The sequence below is a fragment of the Phyllobates terribilis genome, unplaced genomic scaffold (assembly GCF_046119375.1).
Source record: "Phyllobates terribilis strain yellow unplaced genomic scaffold, ASM4611937v1 Scaffold_5__5_contigs__length_657084704, whole genome shotgun sequence".
Lineage (NCBI taxonomy): Eukaryota > Metazoa > Chordata > Amphibia > Anura > Dendrobatidae > Phyllobates > Phyllobates terribilis.
Genome location: NW_027362765.1, coordinates 462629709 through 462639682, shown reverse-complemented (window position 1 = coordinate 462639682; position 9974 = coordinate 462629709). Strand labels below are relative to the sequence as shown.

The window sequence follows — 9974 nt, the reverse complement described above, 5'->3', positions numbered from 1 at the left end:
CAGTCCCCGCACCACCGGGACTGTAATTAAGTTCAATATGCAGCATGGGTGGGGCTTCATCAGAGACCACAACACCCCCGGCGACGTCTTTGTCACGCGCAGAGATGTGGAGTCCCATCTGCCGGAGGGGCACAGAGGTCGTGACCTTTATATCGGGGACGAGGTCACCTTTACCCGGCACAAGTGTGCCAAAGGACCTTACGCCCTCCATGTGCATCGCCTGACAGAGGAGGAGCTGCGATGTGAGGAGGAAGAGCAAGAGGATCCGGACGGGTCTGAAGCTGAGATCCCCAAAGAAGGAGCAGGAGGAAGACGTTGTTGAGTACAGCGGAGTAGGTGCTGTAAATAGTTACCCGACCGGGGTACAAAGAAACTGTTACTGCAAATATAGTCCCCGTTGGGACCAGATGAGTGAACTGTTTTCCCGTTTACCCTTAATCCCACAGGCTGAGGACTGTGAGCAGCCATCCCCTTTTCCTCCCTAATACCTGGCCGAGGACTGAGAGCGGCCATATCCCTGTATATAGTTGCGCGTCTTAAAGCGCCCCCTACCTGTTTTACAGGAAAACCAGTTTTTCCAGAAAAGAGACTGTCGCACTTTACCCGGTCACACGTTGCACAGTGACCGGAGGAGGAACAAGAGACGACGAGAATGTTTAATGCTGCTAATTTATATAAAGTTTTATATGTTTTATATGTTTATGGTTATATAAAAATTTTTGTATGTTTTGTGATGTTTTTGTCTTACAGCCCGAGGACGTGCTGTGGTTTACCAGGGGGGAATGTAGCACCCTGAGGATTCGGCTGCTACAGGGGTATTGCACCTCAACCCAGAGGTGTGATATTCCACTCCCGGGTAAGGAAGGAGTGTGGAACTGAGCTCGGTAAGCTGCATGCACTACACACATCCCATTTCCGAGGAACAGACCAACGGTACTCCCACTTGTGCAGGTACGACCGAGTCTGTTCCTGGCTGGAGTGGGAGGGGGGTGGTACATCCCAAGTAGTGTAGGGGCAGATAGGGGGAGCAGCCTGGGTAAAGATAGGAGCTCATTGGGTGCTGGTCACCTGAGCTCACACATAGAGGGTGTATATAAGGTGGGCACCAACTAAGAACAGGGTCAGTTGCAGAGAGAAAGTCAGCGAGCGGAGGAGAAGAGAGACCCAGAGTGAGAGAGGAGAAAGAGAGACCCAGAGGGGGAAACAGAAGAAAAGGACTCCAAGAACCCAACTTAAATCCCCGGGTGAAGAGTCGGCACAGGGTACCGGAACCCAAGCTGGTGGGGGCAAAAACACTCCCCAGCCAGAGACCGGAGACCGTGGGCAGCGTTTGTCACGGTCACCCACCACATCCACCACGAAGGCAGACCACGTGGAGGGTCAGGGAACCCAAGGCCAAGGGTCTCCCAACAGAAGGCCCGAGGGAGCTGGACCTGGGTGGATCAATAGTGGGGACGGCCAGAGAAAGGACAGAAGGAGAGCTCAGGGTCACGCTCCGGACTTATTTGGGGGTTGGCTGGATCCAGAACCTGGTGGACGCAGCACGGCTCGGGAGGTCACTCGAAGCTGGAGTGACCAGAACATCAGCAGTGAGTAAACATCCTAAACTGCATAACCCGACTCTGTCTCTGATTGCCGTCTACACTGCATCACCACAACCCCCATCCTCTGCACCTGATCCCCCTGAGGCTATACCCCACCCGTTGGGGGTTATATCACCAAAGCTGCACCTACACCACCAGCCTCAGCGGACCCTGCTGCAGCGGCGGCCACAGTGACCGCAACACAACGGGTGGCGTAGTCGACATTAAGAACTTAGTAACATCTGTAGGACTGCCACATACAACTGAGTTTGACACCCTGGGCACGGACCGGGTCACAGCCACTCGGAAGACTACAACTCCCATCAGATCCGGCTCCGGATATTCCCCCTAAAGAATATGGCCCAGGGGGCGCGTCACATAAATGACAAATGTTTAAGCTAGGCTTATGTCCACATTTTAAAATGTTCATCACTGTTGGAGCTTAGTTGTACGTACTCTCCATTTAGAATGCCAAATTTGTGTCACTGGTATACATAACAGCAGATTTGTATGTCATTTGTAAAAATGTAGAAAATGAACATCAACAGCAAATATCAGAAAACACTAATCTTTTACAATGTAAGGTAAGGACCACATACAGTATAAACATCATGAGATGGTGATTTTTTTTAAAAAAACTTTTGGTTGGGGTGATGTCTTGTTAATCATTTCCAAAACTTTTATAAAAAGTTGATGAAGAAAAGTTAACAACACTTTCATGACCTTTTAGACATTATAATTATTAGAATTACACACTACCGAGTAATGACATTTAAGAAAATGCAATTTTACCTTGTAATAATAATTATAATAATCCTTTAATTGAGAATAATGAGGGAGGAGGTCACTTTTCTATATGAAAGAGCATAGAAAGAGGATAAATAAGTCAAGATCATATCACTGGTATAAGACGTTCATATACTGTCACCACATTAACCCACCATGTTACGCTGCACTACTTCTCTTGCTCTTCTTGTTCTAACATGGGCTCAACAAGGTATGTAAACTGGATTTAATCAATTCAGTGTTAATCATATATGTTATCGGTTTTATTTTTTATTGTTACATAAGGTTGAAAGAGTCCTATAGACAAAGAGGAATAGTGAGTGAGAAATATTTTGTTCAATCATGTTGTTTAACGCCTTAGTGACAGCCAATTTTAACCTAAATGAACAGCCCAAATTTTTGAAATCCAACCAGTGTCACTTCATGTGGTAATAAGTCTGGAACGCTTCAACGTATCCTAGTAATTCTGAGATTGTTCTTTCATGACACATTGTACTTTATGTTAGTGGTCAATTTAGGTCAACATGTTTTGCATTTATTTGTGAAAATATTCTAATTTTGGTGAAAATTTTGAACTTTCAATCTTTATATCCTTAAACCAATTAGTCATACTGTACAAAATAATTAATAGATAACATTTCCCATATGTCTACTTTACATCTGCATAATTTTTCAAACGTCATTTTATTTTGTTAGGCTATGTGCCCACGATGCAGAAATGCTCAGGATTTTTTCCTGAGCGTTTCTGCATCTCCCCTGGCAGAAAAAAACGCATGCGGAATGTACACGCGGATTGTACATGCGGATTGTACATGCGTTTTCCTGCCAGGGACAAGCGGAAGTGAAGCGTTCTTCACATGCATTTCCACATGTGGGTTGACAAGCGCTTTCCAAGCAATTTTAGCATCACTTGGAAAGTGCTTGACAACTTGGTCACACTATATAAATCCATGCAAACAGCATGGATTTATATAGTGTGACTGAGAGAATGTCAAAAAATAAAAAAATAAATATATACTTACCCTCCGATGGCCCGTGCTGTCTTGCTTCACCGTCCCGGCTGCCGGCAGCGGTAGAGTGAAGGACCTGCCGACGTCAGCGTCGCGTGACCCATTACATGACTCTGACGTCAGCGCAGGTCCTTCATTCCATCGCGAAGTGCCGGGAAGCAAGGAGGAGCGCACCGCGGGCCGCCAGTAGGTAAGTATACATTTATTTTTTATTTTATTCTTTTTTTACAGCTTTTTTAATGGTGCCTGGGTGTGGATGAGACTCTCCTATCCTCCACACCCGGGTACCATCCGCACATTAGAACGCGCCAATTATGCAAGTACAGATGCTGTCTTGCGGAATTGGCTCGTTATAATGCAAGTCAATGGTGGCGAAAACGCAGCACTTCCGCAAAATAATTGGTAGTGCTGCGTTTTTTTCCGCAATGATAATCCGCAGCGGAAATGTCCGCAGCATGTGCACAGCACATGCAGATTATCATTGGGGGACATGGCAGGCCTTCTACCATGCATTTTTTAAGCGTTTCTGCAGCGTTTTTGCCGCTGCGGAAATACTTAAAAAACGCATTGTGGGCACACAGCCTTAAGATGTTAGAAAGGTTAAAAGTTTAGTAACAATTTCTCTTTTTTTCAAAAATTTACAAAACCTGTTTCTTTGGGGACCTATTATTTACATGGACTTTGCAGCGCCGTTATGTTGGAAAGTCCCCAAAAGTGATATCATTTTAAAAAACGCACCCTTCAAGTATTTCAAAACTGCTTTCAGGAAATTGTTTAACCCTTCAGGTGCTACACAGGAATTAATGGAAAATCGAATGAAAGAAAAAAAGTGCTTCTCCCAAGCGCGGTGATGCCCCATATGTCGTCAGAAACTACTGTTAGACCACACATCAAGGCTGAGAAGAAAGGAGTGATATTTGGCTTTTGGAGAACAGATTTTGCTAGAATTGTTTGCGGGTGACATTTAAGGAGCCCTGTAAGAGTGGTGGATTGTCCTGCTGTGTTCTTACCCCTGAAGACTCCAATCTCATCAATGTTACCTAATGTGAATAAGCAAAAATCAAAGAAACTTCGGCACTCCAATGTAGATGCACAAAAAATTATATTTTATTGTATCGGTAGAACCCCACAGAAAGTAGATCGGCCAACGTTTCGACCTAAAAGGTCTTTATCAGGGCCTTTTCTAAGCATAAATGAAAAATGCATGTTTTAATAAATCAGGAATTAAACCAACATTGTCTGTACACAGGTCGGGATATATTGCATGTAATATGACACAAGGTCTAATTAAATTTACATAATAAAGAAAAATTGCAGATAAGAAATACGATCACCATGCATAATATATAGGGGGCTATCTTCAATAACAATGAAGAAATGGCATAAAACAAGAGACATACTCTAATAAAGGGCTGTGCTTCATGGTATACATGGAATAATGTGTAGTCACAGAAGCCCAGTATCATCAAAATCAATTAATAGACAAAGGATGTTCCATGGGGGAAAAAGGAAAGAAAGGGAATCTGGAGAGGCAGGCATTCTATAGTGCCTATAGGTAGAAGGCATACTAGTCAAATAGAGCGAAATAGGTACATTCTAAATAACAGGAAGGGCGACATAAACACATTCTGTGTATGACATACCTGGTAGATGGGGGAATGTATGAGACAGGTGAAGCGGTGACATGCCGTGCAGTATGAGAGAGATGAAGCCCCATCCTTCTTATAGCCGGTGAGGCAATTAATGCCATGTGTATGGTAGTGTCGGTAATGTGTGTCCGTTCATGCGTGGCGTGCGTGGTGCCCTCTTCCGGTGTGAGTGCTGGAACGCAGAAGAAAGAGTAGTGAGACGCAGGGAAGTTCCTGTCATGCGCAGTGCGTGGTGCCCTCTTCCGGTGTGAGTGCTGGAACGCAGAAGAAAGAGTAGTGAGACGCAGGGAAGTTCCTGTCATGCGCAGTGCAACAGTCGCGCTGAGGACACACAGTGGACACTTAATGAATTACATGGGAGGAATAGGAATGATGTATTAAAAGTGTTCACCACAGAATATACCTATCTGAAAGGGAATGATCTGGTCATAAGGCACTTATACTGTATCACAATAGAGAAAATAATTTTTCATTTAATTTATAATATGCAGAAGAGGGAGTCCTCAATAAATGTACATGTAATACGATTCTGAGGTGACAGAGTGCTTTAGCTTAGGACCTAAAAAAGAAGGAAACAGTCAATGGCATCAAATTACACATTGAACAATCAAATACAATCACCATAGGAAAATTGGACACTGCAAAGGATCAATTCAATTAATCATATTGTACTTCATATTCCCTATTTAATCCCTTAGGGGTGAGAGTCTGTAAGGTATGGATCCAGTATAGCTCTCGTTTCTTGAGTTTTTTAATCCGATTGCCTCCCCGTCTATGTGGTGGAATATGGTCAATGACCTGATACCTTAGCTGTGAAATGCCATGTGACATGGCTAAAAAGTGTGCCGGTATAGGAAGCATCGTACGTCGGCATCGGATCGTAGACTTGTGTTGTGAAATGCGGTCTCGGATATGTTGCGTAGTTTCACCAACATATCCGAGACCGCATGGGCATTTAATCAAGTAGACTACATAGGTGGAGTCACACGAAAAGTATTCTTTTATGGGAAACCGTTTGCCAGAGAGAGGGTGTGTGAAAGTATCACCCTTGGTGACATTTGAACATTGTAAGCATCCCAGGCAAGGGAAAGTGCCCCTACGTGGTGTGGCCAAGGTTCGTTGAATGGGTCCTATATGTGTGGACCCTACATCAGCCTTAATCAAATGGTCACGAATATTCCGAGGTCTTCTGTGACACAGTAATGGGGAATCACTAAACTCCAATACCTCAGGATAGGATTGACCTAACAAGGGCCAATGTTTTTTAATACATTTAATTATTGATCCACCAAAGGGATGATAAGTGCTCACGAAAACCAATCGTGATTCCTCCTTCCGTTTTGTGTTGGGTTGCGTGGATTGGTTAAGAATATAGGGTGGATACCCTCTCTGTCGAAATCTGACATTCATTTCTTCGTGTCTAATTTTTTTGGTGTCAACATCTGATACTATACGATCTACACGATTATGTTGCGACTTGGGCAGTGCCCTCTTAACGTGTCGTGGGTGACAACTGGAGTATAGCAGTAAACTGTTTTTATCCGTCGGTTTTATATATAAATCGCTAATTAAATGTCCAGTGTCAGTGAGCGTAATCCATGTATCCAAAAAATGTATTGAGTGTGAGTCTTGCAGGATAGTAAATTTTAGGGAGGTCACTCTTGTATTAAGATCCGAAAAAAAGTTTTTTAGGTCATTCTCTGTGCCTGTCCAAATAAAAAATATATCATCAATAAACCGTTTCCAAAATAATACATATTGATCAAAAAGGGGATGAGTGTATACATAATCATTCTCAAATTTATCCATAAATATATTCGCGTAAGGGGGCGCCATGTTCGAACCCATCGCTGTACCTCTCTTTTGGAAATAGAATCTGTCTTCAAACATGAAGAAATTTTTAGTGAGGACTAAAGTTAATAAATCCTTACAAAAATCAATCTGTTGCACCGAATATGTAGTGTGGGTTCTCAAAAATTTTTTTGTGGCCTCAATGCCTTCCTCATGGTCAATACTAGTATATAAGTTATTGACGTCCATCGTTGTTAGGATACTATTATTGGGAATAATTCCCAGATCTTTAATACTAGTCAAGAAATGAGCAGTGTCCTTGATATAGGAAGCAATCTTATGAATATGTGGTGTCAAGATCTTTTCTAACGTGATTGCCAAGGGGGATAAAATTGAGTTAGTGGAGGCAACGATGGGTCTTCCTGGTGGCTTATGTAGATTCTTATGTATTTTTGGTAACGTGTAAAAAACTGGCATGATAGGATCATTATTAACCAAGAATTGTGACAATTTGGTATCAATAGTACCCATCTGAGAATGACATGTGACCAAATTTTTAATGAGGTTAGCTACCTCTGAGGTAGGGTTCTGGGATATTGGTAAGTATGTCTCCCTATCATTTAATTGAGTATGTATCTCTGATATATAGTATGTCCGGTCCATAATGACAATGGCGCCCCCTTTGTCAGCTGGCTTTATAATGAGGTTTTGTCTCTTTTTTAATGTCGAGAGGGCCATACTTTCTTCTGGATTCAAATTATTTTTGTTATGCAGGTCACCTCTCTTGATCATATGCAAACACCGATTAATGTCCTTTTGGACCAGATCGATATATGTCTCGACATGATGATAAGTACGGGGTGGTTGAAAATGACTCGGGATACGTAGTTGAAGACCCCGGAGAGAAAACATTTCCACATTATGACTGTCTATAGGAACGTCCAAGTGTTCTCCCTTTGTTGAGAAATGAACCTTCAATCTCAAAGTTCTGTAAAAGCGTTGAAGTTCCTGTTCTAATAAAAATGTGTCAAAAGGTGGTGTAGGGCAAAAAGAGAGTCCCTTTTGTAATAAATCTAGTTCAGCTGGTGCTAAGGACTGTGAGGAAATGTTAAACACGATGTTGGTCCTACCTGTGAACGAGTTGTCATCCGAGTGCTGTCTCCTTGTCGATCGCCTCCCCCGCCTCGTCTGATTCTGGGTGGACGATTCCTTCGCTGGTCCAAAAAATAATTGGGTGTATAGGTACCTTTCTCGCTGTCGGTAGAAGAGTTTCGGCCTGGTGAAGAGTTGTATCCTCGTCTGTATGGTCTGCTGTTTCTGCCCTGTACGGAAAAACGCCATCTGTACACTTGATTATTAAGGTAATCCTCAGCGTCACGAAGAAACTTAGATTTTTTTCTCAGTTGAAGTTCGTTACGATATTCGGAGACAGTTTTGTCTACTTTGTTCTTCAACGTTGTGAATTCTTCAGCTGATATTGTATGGCTTAACTGTTCCTCTGTAGAGGCAATTCTGGTCTGTAGATCCGTTATTTCCTTTTGTATAAAATCAATAGTCAGTAGAATAATGTCCATGGAACATTTATTGAGGATCCCCTCAAACTTTGTACAATAATCAGAATTCTCACTAAACAGAGTGGGACGTAGATTTACCCTTAATCCACGTGGAATCCGTTGTGATTTATGGTATTCTGCAAGAGTGATGCTATGCAGATCTAGAGCAGTATATCTCCTTAGTTCCTTTTCCAAATCCCGCGTGCGAACCTCTTCAATAGGAGTATGAAGAAAAGTGCCGGGCGTCGTGACATTAATTGCCTCACCGGCTATAAGAAGGATGGGGCTTCATCTCTCTCATACTGCACGGCATGTCACCGCTTCACCTGTCTCATACATTCCCCCATCTACCAGGTATGTCATACACAGAATGTGTTTATGTCGCCCTTCCTGTTATTTAGAATGTACCTATTTCGCTCTATTTGACTAGTATGCCTTCTACCTATAGGCACTATAGAATGCCTGCCTCTCCAGATTCCCTTTCTTTCCTTTTTCCCCCATGGAACATCCTTTGTCTATTAATTGATTTTGATGATACTGGGCTTCTGTGACTACACATTATTCCATGTATACCATGAAGCACAGCCCTTTATTAGAGTATGTCTCTTGTTTTATGCCATTTCTTCATTGTTATTGAAGATAGCCCCCTATATATTATGCATGGTGATCGTATTTCTTATCTGCAATTTTTCTTTATTATGTAAATTTAATTAGACCTTGTGTCATATTACATGCAATATATCCCGACCTGTGTACAGACAATGTTGGTTTAATTCCTGATTTATTAAAACATGCATTTTTCATTTATGCTTAGAAAAGGCCCTGATAAAGACCTTTTAGGTCGAAACGTTGGCCGATCTACTTTCTGTGGGGTTCTACCGATACAATAAAATATAATTTTTTGTGCATCTACATTGGAGTGCCGAAGTTTCTTTGATTTTTGCTAGTAATATATTACTTCAGAGCACCCATTTATTTGACAGTGAAGCGATCCCTTACTTCATTGATCTAATGTGAATAAGGTCATGCATTTTATATATACAGTATATACTGTCATGTGAATTGTGAACTATGCAACGTGGTGTACAGTACAGACCAAAAATTTGGACACACCTTCTCATTTAAAGTTTTTTCTGTATTTTCATGACTTTGAAAATTGTACATTCACACTGAAGGCATCAAAACTATGAATTAACACATGTGGAATTATATACTTAACAAAAAAGTGTGAAACAACTGAAAACATGTCTTATATTCTAGGTTCTTCAAAGTAGCCACCTTTTGCTTTGATGACTGCTTTGCACACTCTTGGCATTCTCTTGATGAGCTTCAAGAGGTAGTCACCAGAAATGGTCTTCCAATAATCTTGAAGGAGTTCCCAGAGATGCTTAGCACTTGTTGGCCCTTTTGCCTTCACTCTGCGGTCCAGCTCACCCCAAGCCATCTCGATTGGGTTCAGGTCTGGTGACTGTGGAGGCCAGGTCATCTGGGGTAGCACCCCATCACTCTCCTTCTTGGTCAAATAGCCCACACAGCCTGGAGGTGTGTTTGGGGTCATTGTCCTGTTGAAAAATAAAAGATGGTCCAACTAAACGCAAACCG

At 42.3% G+C, this 9974-nt stretch overlaps 2 long non-coding RNA genes across 2 annotated transcripts; one reads left to right on the top strand and one right to left on the bottom strand.

Moving 5' to 3' along the window:
* Positions 1-4464: 4464 nt before the first annotated feature.
* Positions 4465-8621, bottom strand: LOC141273495 (uncharacterized). The gene is made up of 2 exons (XR_012322101.1): positions 7950-8621; positions 4465-5282 (listed from the first exon to the last, which is right to left on the bottom strand). It is a non-coding gene; the product is annotated as an uncharacterized lncRNA (long non-coding RNA).
* Positions 8622-9284, top strand: LOC141273496 (uncharacterized). Its single transcript, XR_012322102.1, has 2 exons — positions 8622-8726; positions 9187-9284. It is a non-coding gene; the product is annotated as an uncharacterized lncRNA (long non-coding RNA).
* The last annotated feature ends 690 nt before the right edge of the window (positions 9285-9974 follow it).